The sequence below is a fragment of the Astatotilapia calliptera genome, chromosome 5 (genome assembly GCF_900246225.1).
Source record: "Astatotilapia calliptera chromosome 5, fAstCal1.2, whole genome shotgun sequence".
In the NCBI taxonomy this organism is placed as follows: domain Eukaryota; kingdom Metazoa; phylum Chordata; class Actinopteri; order Cichliformes; family Cichlidae; genus Astatotilapia; species Astatotilapia calliptera.
Window position 1 is genome coordinate 35,510,534 of NC_039306.1, and position 10,220 is coordinate 35,520,753.

Sequence of the window (10,220 nt, forward strand, 5' to 3'; positions counted from 1 at the left end):
CTGCCAGGGGACATAAATATGAGTTAATATAGCTGAATTTGTGTACATGTAGTAAAAAGGGCTACAGTAATGTTGTAATGTAGGCAAAAGGTTTAAACCTCATGATTTCCTTTTCATATGCTCAGTAAGTGGCCCATTTCTTGTGGTCAAAACCAATGTACTGCACACAAAATGGCACAGAGTGAAATGCAGCAAGTGTGAGACTGACCACATGCATTCAACAAATAGTCATGATACATAAAATAATGCTGGCTAATGCACATCGTCCTGTTCTTCTGCAGGGGTCTGTGTTCGGTACTCCAAACAGGCAGCAGTTAGCCCTCTATTCTGTACCCCACACCACCCACATCGTGGCTTTGTGTTAAACTGGATTAGCTGGTTTTCATGTGGAATTTCAGTCTTGGTGCACCCCAGATGAACAGATTTTGCTGATGTATTTAAAAAAAACTGCACATACAAGAAGTTGTGGACCATGTTTGCAGTTGACGGGGATTATAAAAGATAGAGAGCTGATACAGTGGTAAAGATGTGCACTTCATGGGTGTAAAGCGGGCAACATGTACATCTTTGTGTTTGTGTGTGTGCATTACTTTAGGAGGAGGAGTTATTGAGAGCAAAAATAGCTGTGAGGTGAGGGAGGTGATAACTATTCCCATACGACCCGACTCTTAACAGCTGCTCATAAAAACTGTATAAGAAACCAAAGCTGGTTTGGGTCAGAAGTTACTTTATTATTAGGGGCAAACAAAGAGTTGTTACTAGCAACCACTGTCCTTGTATAATGTACTGGGATTACAGCATCTTCTCTCCACAGAAGCCAAGTTTGATATGGTTTGACCATAAATAATGGACTTAAGAAGGAAAAATGTGGAACGAATGTATGAACGGACGGATCTCAGACTGGCTGGCTTATGACACAGATGCAAATCTAGATGCACAAAGAAAATCACAGAGAAGCACAAGCATAGATTTGAATGACAGTAAAAGTGCTGCCATGCGTCTGTTGTAACAATCAGGCCGACAATATACCAATAATGATCAGAAACAATGTTACATTTATCAAAAACTGGTCAGTTACTGGGTTATATGTTTTATTCCCTTGAATGTTTATTAGCATTAACAATGTTTATTAATATTTATTTAAATAAATATTTATTTATATAAAGCCATCACAGCAACAGTTGCCTCAAGGCACTTAATATTTTAAGATAAAGACCCTACAATAATATAAAGAAAAAACAGAAAGCCCCAACAATCATATGAGGAAGTACTTTGGCAACAGTGGGAAGGAAAAACTCCCTTTTAACAGGAAGAAACCTACCGGAGCACAATCGGGCTCTCTTTCCAGTCCCTGTCAGGACTCTTGCTGCAGCATTTTGGATTAACTGAAGTCTTTTCAGGGAGTTTTTAGGACTTGCTGATAATAATGAACTGCAGTCGTCCAGCCTGGAAGTAATAAATGCATGAACTAGTTTTTCAGCGTCACTCTGAGACAGGATATTTCTAATTTTAGAGATGTTGCGCAAATGGAAGAACGCAGTCTTACATATTTGTTTAATATGTGCATTAAAAGCATTGTGCATTTATCCAGGTCGAAAATGACTCCAAGGTTCCTCACAGCGTTACTGGAGGCCAACGTAATACCATCCAGAGTAAGAATCTGGTTAGATACCATATTTCTAAGATTTTCAGGGCCGAGTACAATAACTTTAGTTTCATCTGAAAGTTAGAGGCCATCCAGGTCCTGCAGTTTAACTAATTGTTGTTATCTGGTTTCATAGACAGATAGAGTTGGGTGTCATCTGCACAGCAGTGAAAATATATGCTATGCATTCTGATGATACTTCCTAATGGAAGCATGTATAATGTAAACAGAATGGGTCCTAACACTGAACGCTGTGGAACTCCATGATTAACCTTAGTGTGTGAAGAGGACTCTCCATTTACATGAACAAATTGAGATCCCATAGAATGGGAGGCAGAGCCTTTCAGTTTACAGAAACAAAAAACAAGGAGCATGAACCCAGATCAGTCCAAAAAACACAAGAAAACAGTTCAACACAAAACAAGATCCATCACGAGTAGGGATGGGTACCGGTGTTCTGACATAAACGGTAGTAACCAGACCGAAAAGCAGCGCACATTTCGGTGCTTTATTTCGGTGCTTTTTTTTCCTGAGCTGTGATACACTTCTAGCCAATCATTTTACGTTTCCCAGGATAGTAGGCGGGGCCAGGTACGTACGTTCAGTTAGAGCAGAGCTACAGATTAAAAATGTCCAAGGCGAAGCGGTCAGAAGTCTGGCTGTACTTCACAGCAAAATATGCAAACTCAGCAGCAACAAGTGCTTTAAGCTGATACTGTGATACTGTCAAAGGAGGTAACACCTCGAATCCGATGAAACACCTGGCGACGCATAGCGTTTTTTTTAAAAGCCGAGAAATGCGCCGTATTTGATAGCTTGCTGCGAGACCTCACACTGTGCACGTTGGGTGGGTTGCCAGTTATCGGACCCGGAGCAACATCCCCCAAAAACCCGAAGAATAGAGTCCTGGCCCCTAGCCCTGCCAGTGTAGCAGAAATGATGAGGATGATGATGCAGCAGCAGCCGTTCTTCTCTGCTGAGTCGCTTAATGTTGTTCGAGTGTAATTTACGTTGAGTAGGCTAACCACGTTATTACATTAATGCAGGTATGGTGAACTAGCAAACATCATCATAGCTACATGCGGCTGTCCTCTTGTTTGATGGCAGATACTCCCTTCACCCTGGACAAAAAGGCTAAAATGACCAAAGAAAAAGTGGGAAACAGCTGAACATGAGAGGTTTTTGGACAAAGTTTGTGTTTTTTTCCCATTGATTAAGCACTGCTTCCAGCCAAGAGTGATACCATATATGCCCCATAGCTGCAGAAAAGGCTAACATTGTTATCTTTTTACAAAAAAACAGCTGAACATGAGAGGTTTTTGGACAAAGTTTGTGTTCTCCATTCTTTAAGCACCGGTTCGAGCACCATTTAAGCACCGGCACCGTTTCAAAAGTACCGATTTGGCACCGGTATCGGATAAAACCTAAATGATGCCCATCCCTAATCATGAGTCCACAAATAAAAAGTTCAGGGAGTCAACCTGGAGGTCAGTTCAGGGGGCCTGCCGTGCGGACAGCAGTGGCGACAGAACAGGTCCAGAGGCCAGCCACGCAGAATGCAGTCACGGTGACAAAGCAGGTCCGGAGGCCAGCCACGGCGACGAACTCGTTCAGGAGGCCGCCCTCGATGGCCATGACGTCCAACTAGAGACCTGGAAAGTGGCTGGCAAAGGCGAGGTGGTACAGGCCGAGCTGGATCAGAGGGCGGCGTGGCAACGGCGGGACCAGACGGCAGTGTGGCAGCTGCAGGTGGTGAAGCAGGTGGTGGCTGAATGGGCTCCCCAGAGCCCTCAGCGGACATGAGGATGTGCTGGCTGGGTCCTCCAGGACCCCCAGCTGACGAGGTGGAATGCTGGACTGGCTCCTCGGACCCACCAGCTAACGTAGCTTGATGCTGGCTGGGCTCTCCAAAACCCCCAGCCAACTTGACACGATGCTGGCTGGGTTCTCCTGAACCCCCAGCTAAAACAGAAGACGACTGGACGGGCCCCTCGGACCCTCCAGCAGAGGTGGACGGCTGAAACAGTTCTCTTGAACTGCCAGCGGAGACAGACAGTGGCATGGGAGCCGCGGAGTGCTGGCTTGGCTCTTTAGAGCTTCCAGCAGGAACTGATGCAGGACCAGTGTAGCTGAATGGATAGTTGCACTAATTGCTGAGCTTCCGGCTGGGCAGCTGACTGAAACAGAAGTTGTAGTGGTGGTCGTGATGATGGTTGTTGAACTTGCGACTGAGCAGGCAACAGACTCTCAGCAGCTCTCCTCCGGGGAACAGGAACAGGTACGGGTACTGGGCTTGGCTAAACACCAGCCATCCCCTCCCAAGGAACAGATACGGGTACAAGGACAAGCTGGGCTCTGGCTGCCTTTAGCCTGGGAGCCAGTGTGGGTGCAGGAGCTAGCTGGGCCTCTGCTGCTTCCACCCGAGGAACCGAAACGGGTGCAAGAGTCGGCAGGGGCACGGTTGCGCTCACCCGGGGAGCCGGAGCAGGCATTGGCAGAGACTGGGCGCCCGCCATCCCTACCCAAGGAGCGGGTACGGGTGCAGGGATGAACGGAGCCTCAGTTAGCCTGGGAACTGAAGCAGGGACCAGCTGGACCTCAACCACCCCCACTCGAGGAGCTGGTATGGGTGCAAGGGAAAAAGCCAGGCCCAAGCTGCCCTGGGAACAGGAACGGGAGACGGAGAGCAGATCATAGAAGCAGTAACAGTTATGGGAAAAACCAGGTTTATGGTTTTTGGAAACAGACTTATGGCAGGCTATTTTTAAGTCGTCCAGGTAAGCATTAGCAGTGTTAGGAAAGGTGAGTTCAGGAGCATTCACAGGCACTGGAGAATTCACACAAGCAGTGTCTGAATAAACTGGGTGTGAAGCAGTCTTACAAAATGCAGCCTGGGAAGTTACACCCACAGTTTCCAGGACTACTGGCTGAAAAGCATGGCGCACAGAGTTATACAGACAACATCGAGGGAACTCGAAACTTTAACTTGAGCAACCAACTCTGCAGTGCTCAAACCAAGTTCCTTTGCCAGCTTGTTAACAGCAGATGACACCTTGTTGGTCTTAACCTGGACAGTCACAGAATGCACAGACTTGAAGAGTTCACAACAAGCAACACAAACAGTCTTTGAATAGACATACTCTGGGCTTGTGATTTTTAACTCAGGAGAGGTTATGGAAACATGAGGTTTTTCACAGGCAGCCTCAGAATGAACTGGCTGGTGAGCCGCGTAACACATGGGTGAAGTAACACCAACAACAGTGTCATGAGGTGTAGTCTGAACAGCACAGATGGAATTTCGCTGGAAAATTCAACTGTCCATGTTTAGTTCAGCAGTTGGAGAAATTGTCTTTAGAGCAGCATCTTTAATATCCTGAGTGAGTCTACTTTTGTCCAAATCAAAACATTTCCTAACTGACTCACACGTTACCTGCATCAGAAATCACGCTATTGTTTTGTATCACTGAAGCTAACCTTGTACCATTAACTAATCCAGAAACAGGTGGCTCAGGAATTACATCCAGAAACCCCACGCTCAGTTACAGAACAAAAATCTTCTTTCAACTCTGGTGAAATAAGATCATCTGACTCCTGAATTATCTCAAACTTGGAAGAACCAAAGAATGGATCATTAGAATGCTCAGAGTCAGCCATCTTAGGATCATCAGTTTCTACTGTTACCAATTTGAAGTTAACAGTCACAGAGTTAACTGACTCTGGATTTACTGGCTCTGAGCTTAGAATTCCTGGCTTGGAAGAAGCTGGGTGAAAACTGTCCTGTTCACTCACCACGTCCGGCCGTTTGGAGCAGGAACTGGACTCCGGCTACGGTGAGGGGCGGCGATGATGAGAACGCCGCTTTCTCCTGGAAATGGGAGCGGCAAAGGAAACAGAAGGTATCGGAGCAACGGTGACCGGCCCCTCATCCTCCGACCACATTCCTGCCAAACATGAGGCAGGTGACGGGTGGTCGGAAGCAGACGTGAGGGAGGAAGGAATCTGATGCTGCGACTGCAGTTGTTGCAGCGGTACTGAAGAGAGCTCCGTCCGCTGCGGCGGCGTGAGAGGGCTTGCTCGCTGTGACTGAGGCGGTGTGGATGGGGAGATGAGGGTGAATTGGGCCAGCTCCCGGGCTTTGACTGCCTCCTTAGCCTGGGTCAGCGAACGGCTGAACTCCAAGGCTATAGAGAGCTGGCGCAGGTGAGGATTTTTGTCAAATATGGCTTCTATTGCACTCAGCCCGACTGAGAATGTTCGCAAATCTGAGGCGTGGCTAATGCGACTCATCAGTCCGATGATGCGAGCAAGATCCACCTCTCCCTCGAGGTGAGCAGAGTCCGCTGGATCCATGTTATGGTCGCGTCGTTCAGTCAGGGCTCTGGGTGCGGGCAGGCGGAGGTGAGGATCCAAATGCAGGACTTGTGGAGACAGGATTTCAAAAACCGCAGCTTTATTGCTGGTAATGAACAAAACAAACAGAACAATGAACACTGAGAACCGGAAACACACAGGCAGGATCTGAGGGTACCACACGACACTGAGCAAAGGCAAACACAGGGCTAATATACACAGGGGAGTAATCAGGGAATGGAAAACAGGAGGGAGACACAGCTGGGAGAGATTAGGGCTAACGAGACAGGGGGAGCGAAGCTGGACACACTGACATAATTCATAATCCTTCAAAATAAAACAGGAAACAATACACAAAGACGCAGACTAAGAAACACGGGCAGCGGAGATGGGGGAGGGTCTGTGCTGGCGGACGTTGGTTACTGGTCTGGTAGCCTGGCTGCCCCTGGGTGGGTCCGGGACGGGCGTGGAGGCTTGGAGGTGCTCCGCCCCCGGTCTGGGGTGCTGGCTGGGCCTTGGGGGCTTGGGTCCTGGCTGTTGTGTCGCCGGAGCTGAGGGCGGGTGGGTGTGGGGGGCTCAGCTCCAGTGCAGGGGACCTCTGGTGCATCAGCCCAAGTAGGGGGCTCTCTAACTGGTGGGGAGGTTGTTATATGTTTGCAGGTGGTCTCTCTACAGGAGCTCACTCTGCAGGTGGGGGAGAGATATAGGAGAGGTGGAGAATGAACTCAACCTGGGTGTCTATTGTCTTGTGTAGTTTGGGAGATGATGGAGTGGGTGCAGTTTTCTCTGGGGTGGAGTCGGGAGGGCTGCCCCGGACTCTGTGGGGCTGGGCGGTGCTGCTGCTGCCGGCCCCGGTCCGGATGGGCTTGCGCCCCCTTGCCCTGGTGGGTTCCAGAGTGTGGGGGTGCCTACTGGGGTCAGCGGGGGAGCTGGCCGCAGGGAGGGGCCGCTTGCCCCTCCCTTTCTTCCCTCCCCATCCTCAGCTGCCTCCCTATTCCCGCTCTACCACACCCACCCACACATGCAGGGCTTGGGGTGCAGGTATGTCACCAGGGTGCAGGGGAGGCACTCCCCCTCTGTCCCCTTCTGGCCGCCTGTGCCTCAATTTTATTCTGCAACCTAGACATCCACATTACTCACACTCTCACATAACACATACATATAGGGCCTTGGGGGTGGGCACGTTTTACAGCATCCAGAGGAGGGTCGGTGTACTCCAACCCACCTCTGGCGCTGGTGCCCTACCCTCAATTTTAAATGCATTTAGACACTAAGGGTTTTCAGGAAGAGTCGTGCTGCTCTCTGAGAGGAGGCTAGTACCATGCTCTCCTGAGTTTTAAATGCACTTTAGAACAGCACACAGCAACACTACATATGAGCGGGCGTAGTGAGGTTTGAGGTCTTCACTCACCCCGGTTCTGTTAGCCGTCAGGGCTGGGGGGCTGGGAGGAGGTGCTGGCCGTCAGATTGGGGTCTGGGATACGGAGCCTCCCTGCTACTGCAGATAAGGAGGTGGTCCGCTTGCCTCCACCCCAGAGAGAAGGGTTACATCTCCTGGGTCTAGGTGCAGCTTGCCCCTCTGGGGGCGGGGGTACCTGGACCTGGGATATAGAGTATGTTTGGGGAGTGCGACTGTCTGTGCAGTGTCTATTTGTGTCTGTCTACACGTTGGGTGAGTGCCGAGTATTTGGTTGTGTATATGGGGTGGGAATGCACGTCTGTGTCCGCGTGCGCCTGTTCGTCTGTGTCTATATGTCAGGTTGGGTCTTAGACTCAACCTCTCTGGGTACATCTCAGGCCCTCTAAAGTACGGAGGCCTATCTCCCCTCACCACACTCCCTGCCAGTGGCTGATGCCCTCAGACGTTGGTGTGTTGGTGGTCCTTGTCGACTGGGGCTGGGCGCTCATGTATGTACCGGCTCACTCCTGGTGGCCGATTTGCGGGGCCTGGCGCCTGTGGCCCGGCTGGGCCCCTTCCGGGGGGTGCGGTGCCCTCAGGCCTCAGGCCTCTGGGCCTGAAGCTCGGTCCTCTCTGGCACAGCTGGCTGCCGGCAGAGCCCGCGGGCACGCCACTGCAACCCCCTCTGGCCTCTGCTCCGTAGCTGCTGGGTGACCTCTCCTTTGGGGCTCTACTCAGCTCTTCCCAAGAGGGTGGCACGGTTCCCCCCCTTTGGTGGTCCTCCTCGGGTCCTTGTACTCTGGGGCCTCTGGATGTCTGGGGCCTGGATCTCCTCCATACCTGCTTCATGCCCTGGGGGACGGGGCTGTGGCTCCCCACACTCCCTAGCAGATCGTTACATGGAGAAACCTTTGGAATACAAGCATGCTGATCCACACAGGTGTGCACACAGGTGTACACAGACGCGGACTACACCTTTCTTGGCTGCTGCCTCAAAGCACATTGTGCGCTGTCTATCTTGTGTGCTGCACAATAGCGTTTAATATTTAGTATCTACTGTTATCTACTGCTAGCTAGTTTATTGTGATGGTGCTGTTTTTATTATGTTGCTCTTTTATTGTTTGCTTTCTCTTCTGTTTTTTTTTATCCATACAGGTGATCCAGGTGTTTTGTTTGTTTTTCTTTCTTTCTTCCCCACTTTCTCACCGTCTCTTCTCCCCTCTGTTTTTCTTTCTCTCCCTCTCTTTCTTTCATTCTTTCTCCCTGTCCTATCCCCCAGTCATGTCTGTCCCGTTTGTAGCAGCTGAAAATAAAATAAATACATAATTATAATAAAGGTCAATGTGGCGGAGGCGGGAGACGCCGGTAAGAACAGCTGATGGTGATTATGGACTGACGATGGTTTTCCCTCCCCTGTTTTATGGTGAAACGGAGAGCGGTGGCGGGATGAAAAAAACGACACACGTCAGCTGGGAACGAGCTATCAGTCTATGTGAAAAGCATAAACCTGTGAAACGTGTGAATAAATGTGGAACTTGGCAATAACAACCTGCGTGTGCGTGTACCTGTGCCTCGTATATTCCACAGTCAATCAAATGGACCAATATGGCAAGGCCATGATGATCCACTTGGTAAAATAAATCCGCTTGGCATCTTTCTTGGCCTTAAGACAACAATTCTGATGGCTAAAGATCCAAACGGGACAAAAAAAAAAAAAAGAAACACGGGCAGAACTAAACCTAAACCAGAATAAGCTGGTTAAATAATGCTAATCATCATCATCATCATCATCATCATCATCGCCTGACAATAGATCAAGAAAATAACCATCCATCCATCCATCTTCATCCGCTTTATCCGGGGCCGGGTCGCGGGGGCAGCCACCGCTCCCCAGCCACCTCCTCCAGCTTATCCGGGGGAATACCAAGGCGTTCCCAGGCCAGCCGAGAGATATAATCTCTCCAGCGTGTCCTGGGTCTGCCCCGGGGCCTCCTCCCGGTGGGACATGCCTGGAACACCTCACCCAGGAGGCGCCCAGGGGCGCAACTTCTCTGTTTAAAGCAGAATAGATAAAGTTAGACCTGAATGTTCCTGCAGGTTTTGTTTTTCTGCTCCATTCACAGAGAGAATTAAATGAAGTTAAACGAGTACACCGCTCTCTCTTTCTCTCTTCATTTCATCTATGTGTCAGTAATAATTTGAATAAGCTAAGAATTCTTTTATACATTTGCGTGTGCCCACTTGTAATAAATAAAACCAGTAGCATGAAAGACAGTAATTACAAGGCCCGGTCCAAATGAGTCTGGTTCATGAAAAATAGGAATCCTGGCACCTGGCTAGAAGCAGAAGGTAAGCTACCTTTCAAAACCTCAGTTAGCCATGAGCACACGACTTGTGTGTTCGGAATCACACTTGGAGCAGTATTCCAAATCATCTGCACTTTGGAAGCTCGAGACAGTTTTGAAAAGTTAGAATTGGGTGCCCCATGCCTAGTTTCAGGTCTTATTAAACACAACATGTAGGTTAATTTTTAAATTACCGTTTTTAACAAAGTGAGAAAATGGACTAAACCAGGACATGCTCACTGGCTGTGCTCCCGTGTGTTCTGTACACATGTTTCTGTATGCTCAGCATGCAACATGAAGTACCTCAGGAACCACATTTCCTGTTAGACGGGAAATAATCATACAATAGGCAGCTCATACTAATCCCTGCCCATGTGCTTTGAACACATTGCCTCCTGCACATCTGCACAATCCATCTCCAGCTTATGGAAACTGTAGACTCTGCTGGTCAAATTCTAAATAAACAAGCAAACAAACATGA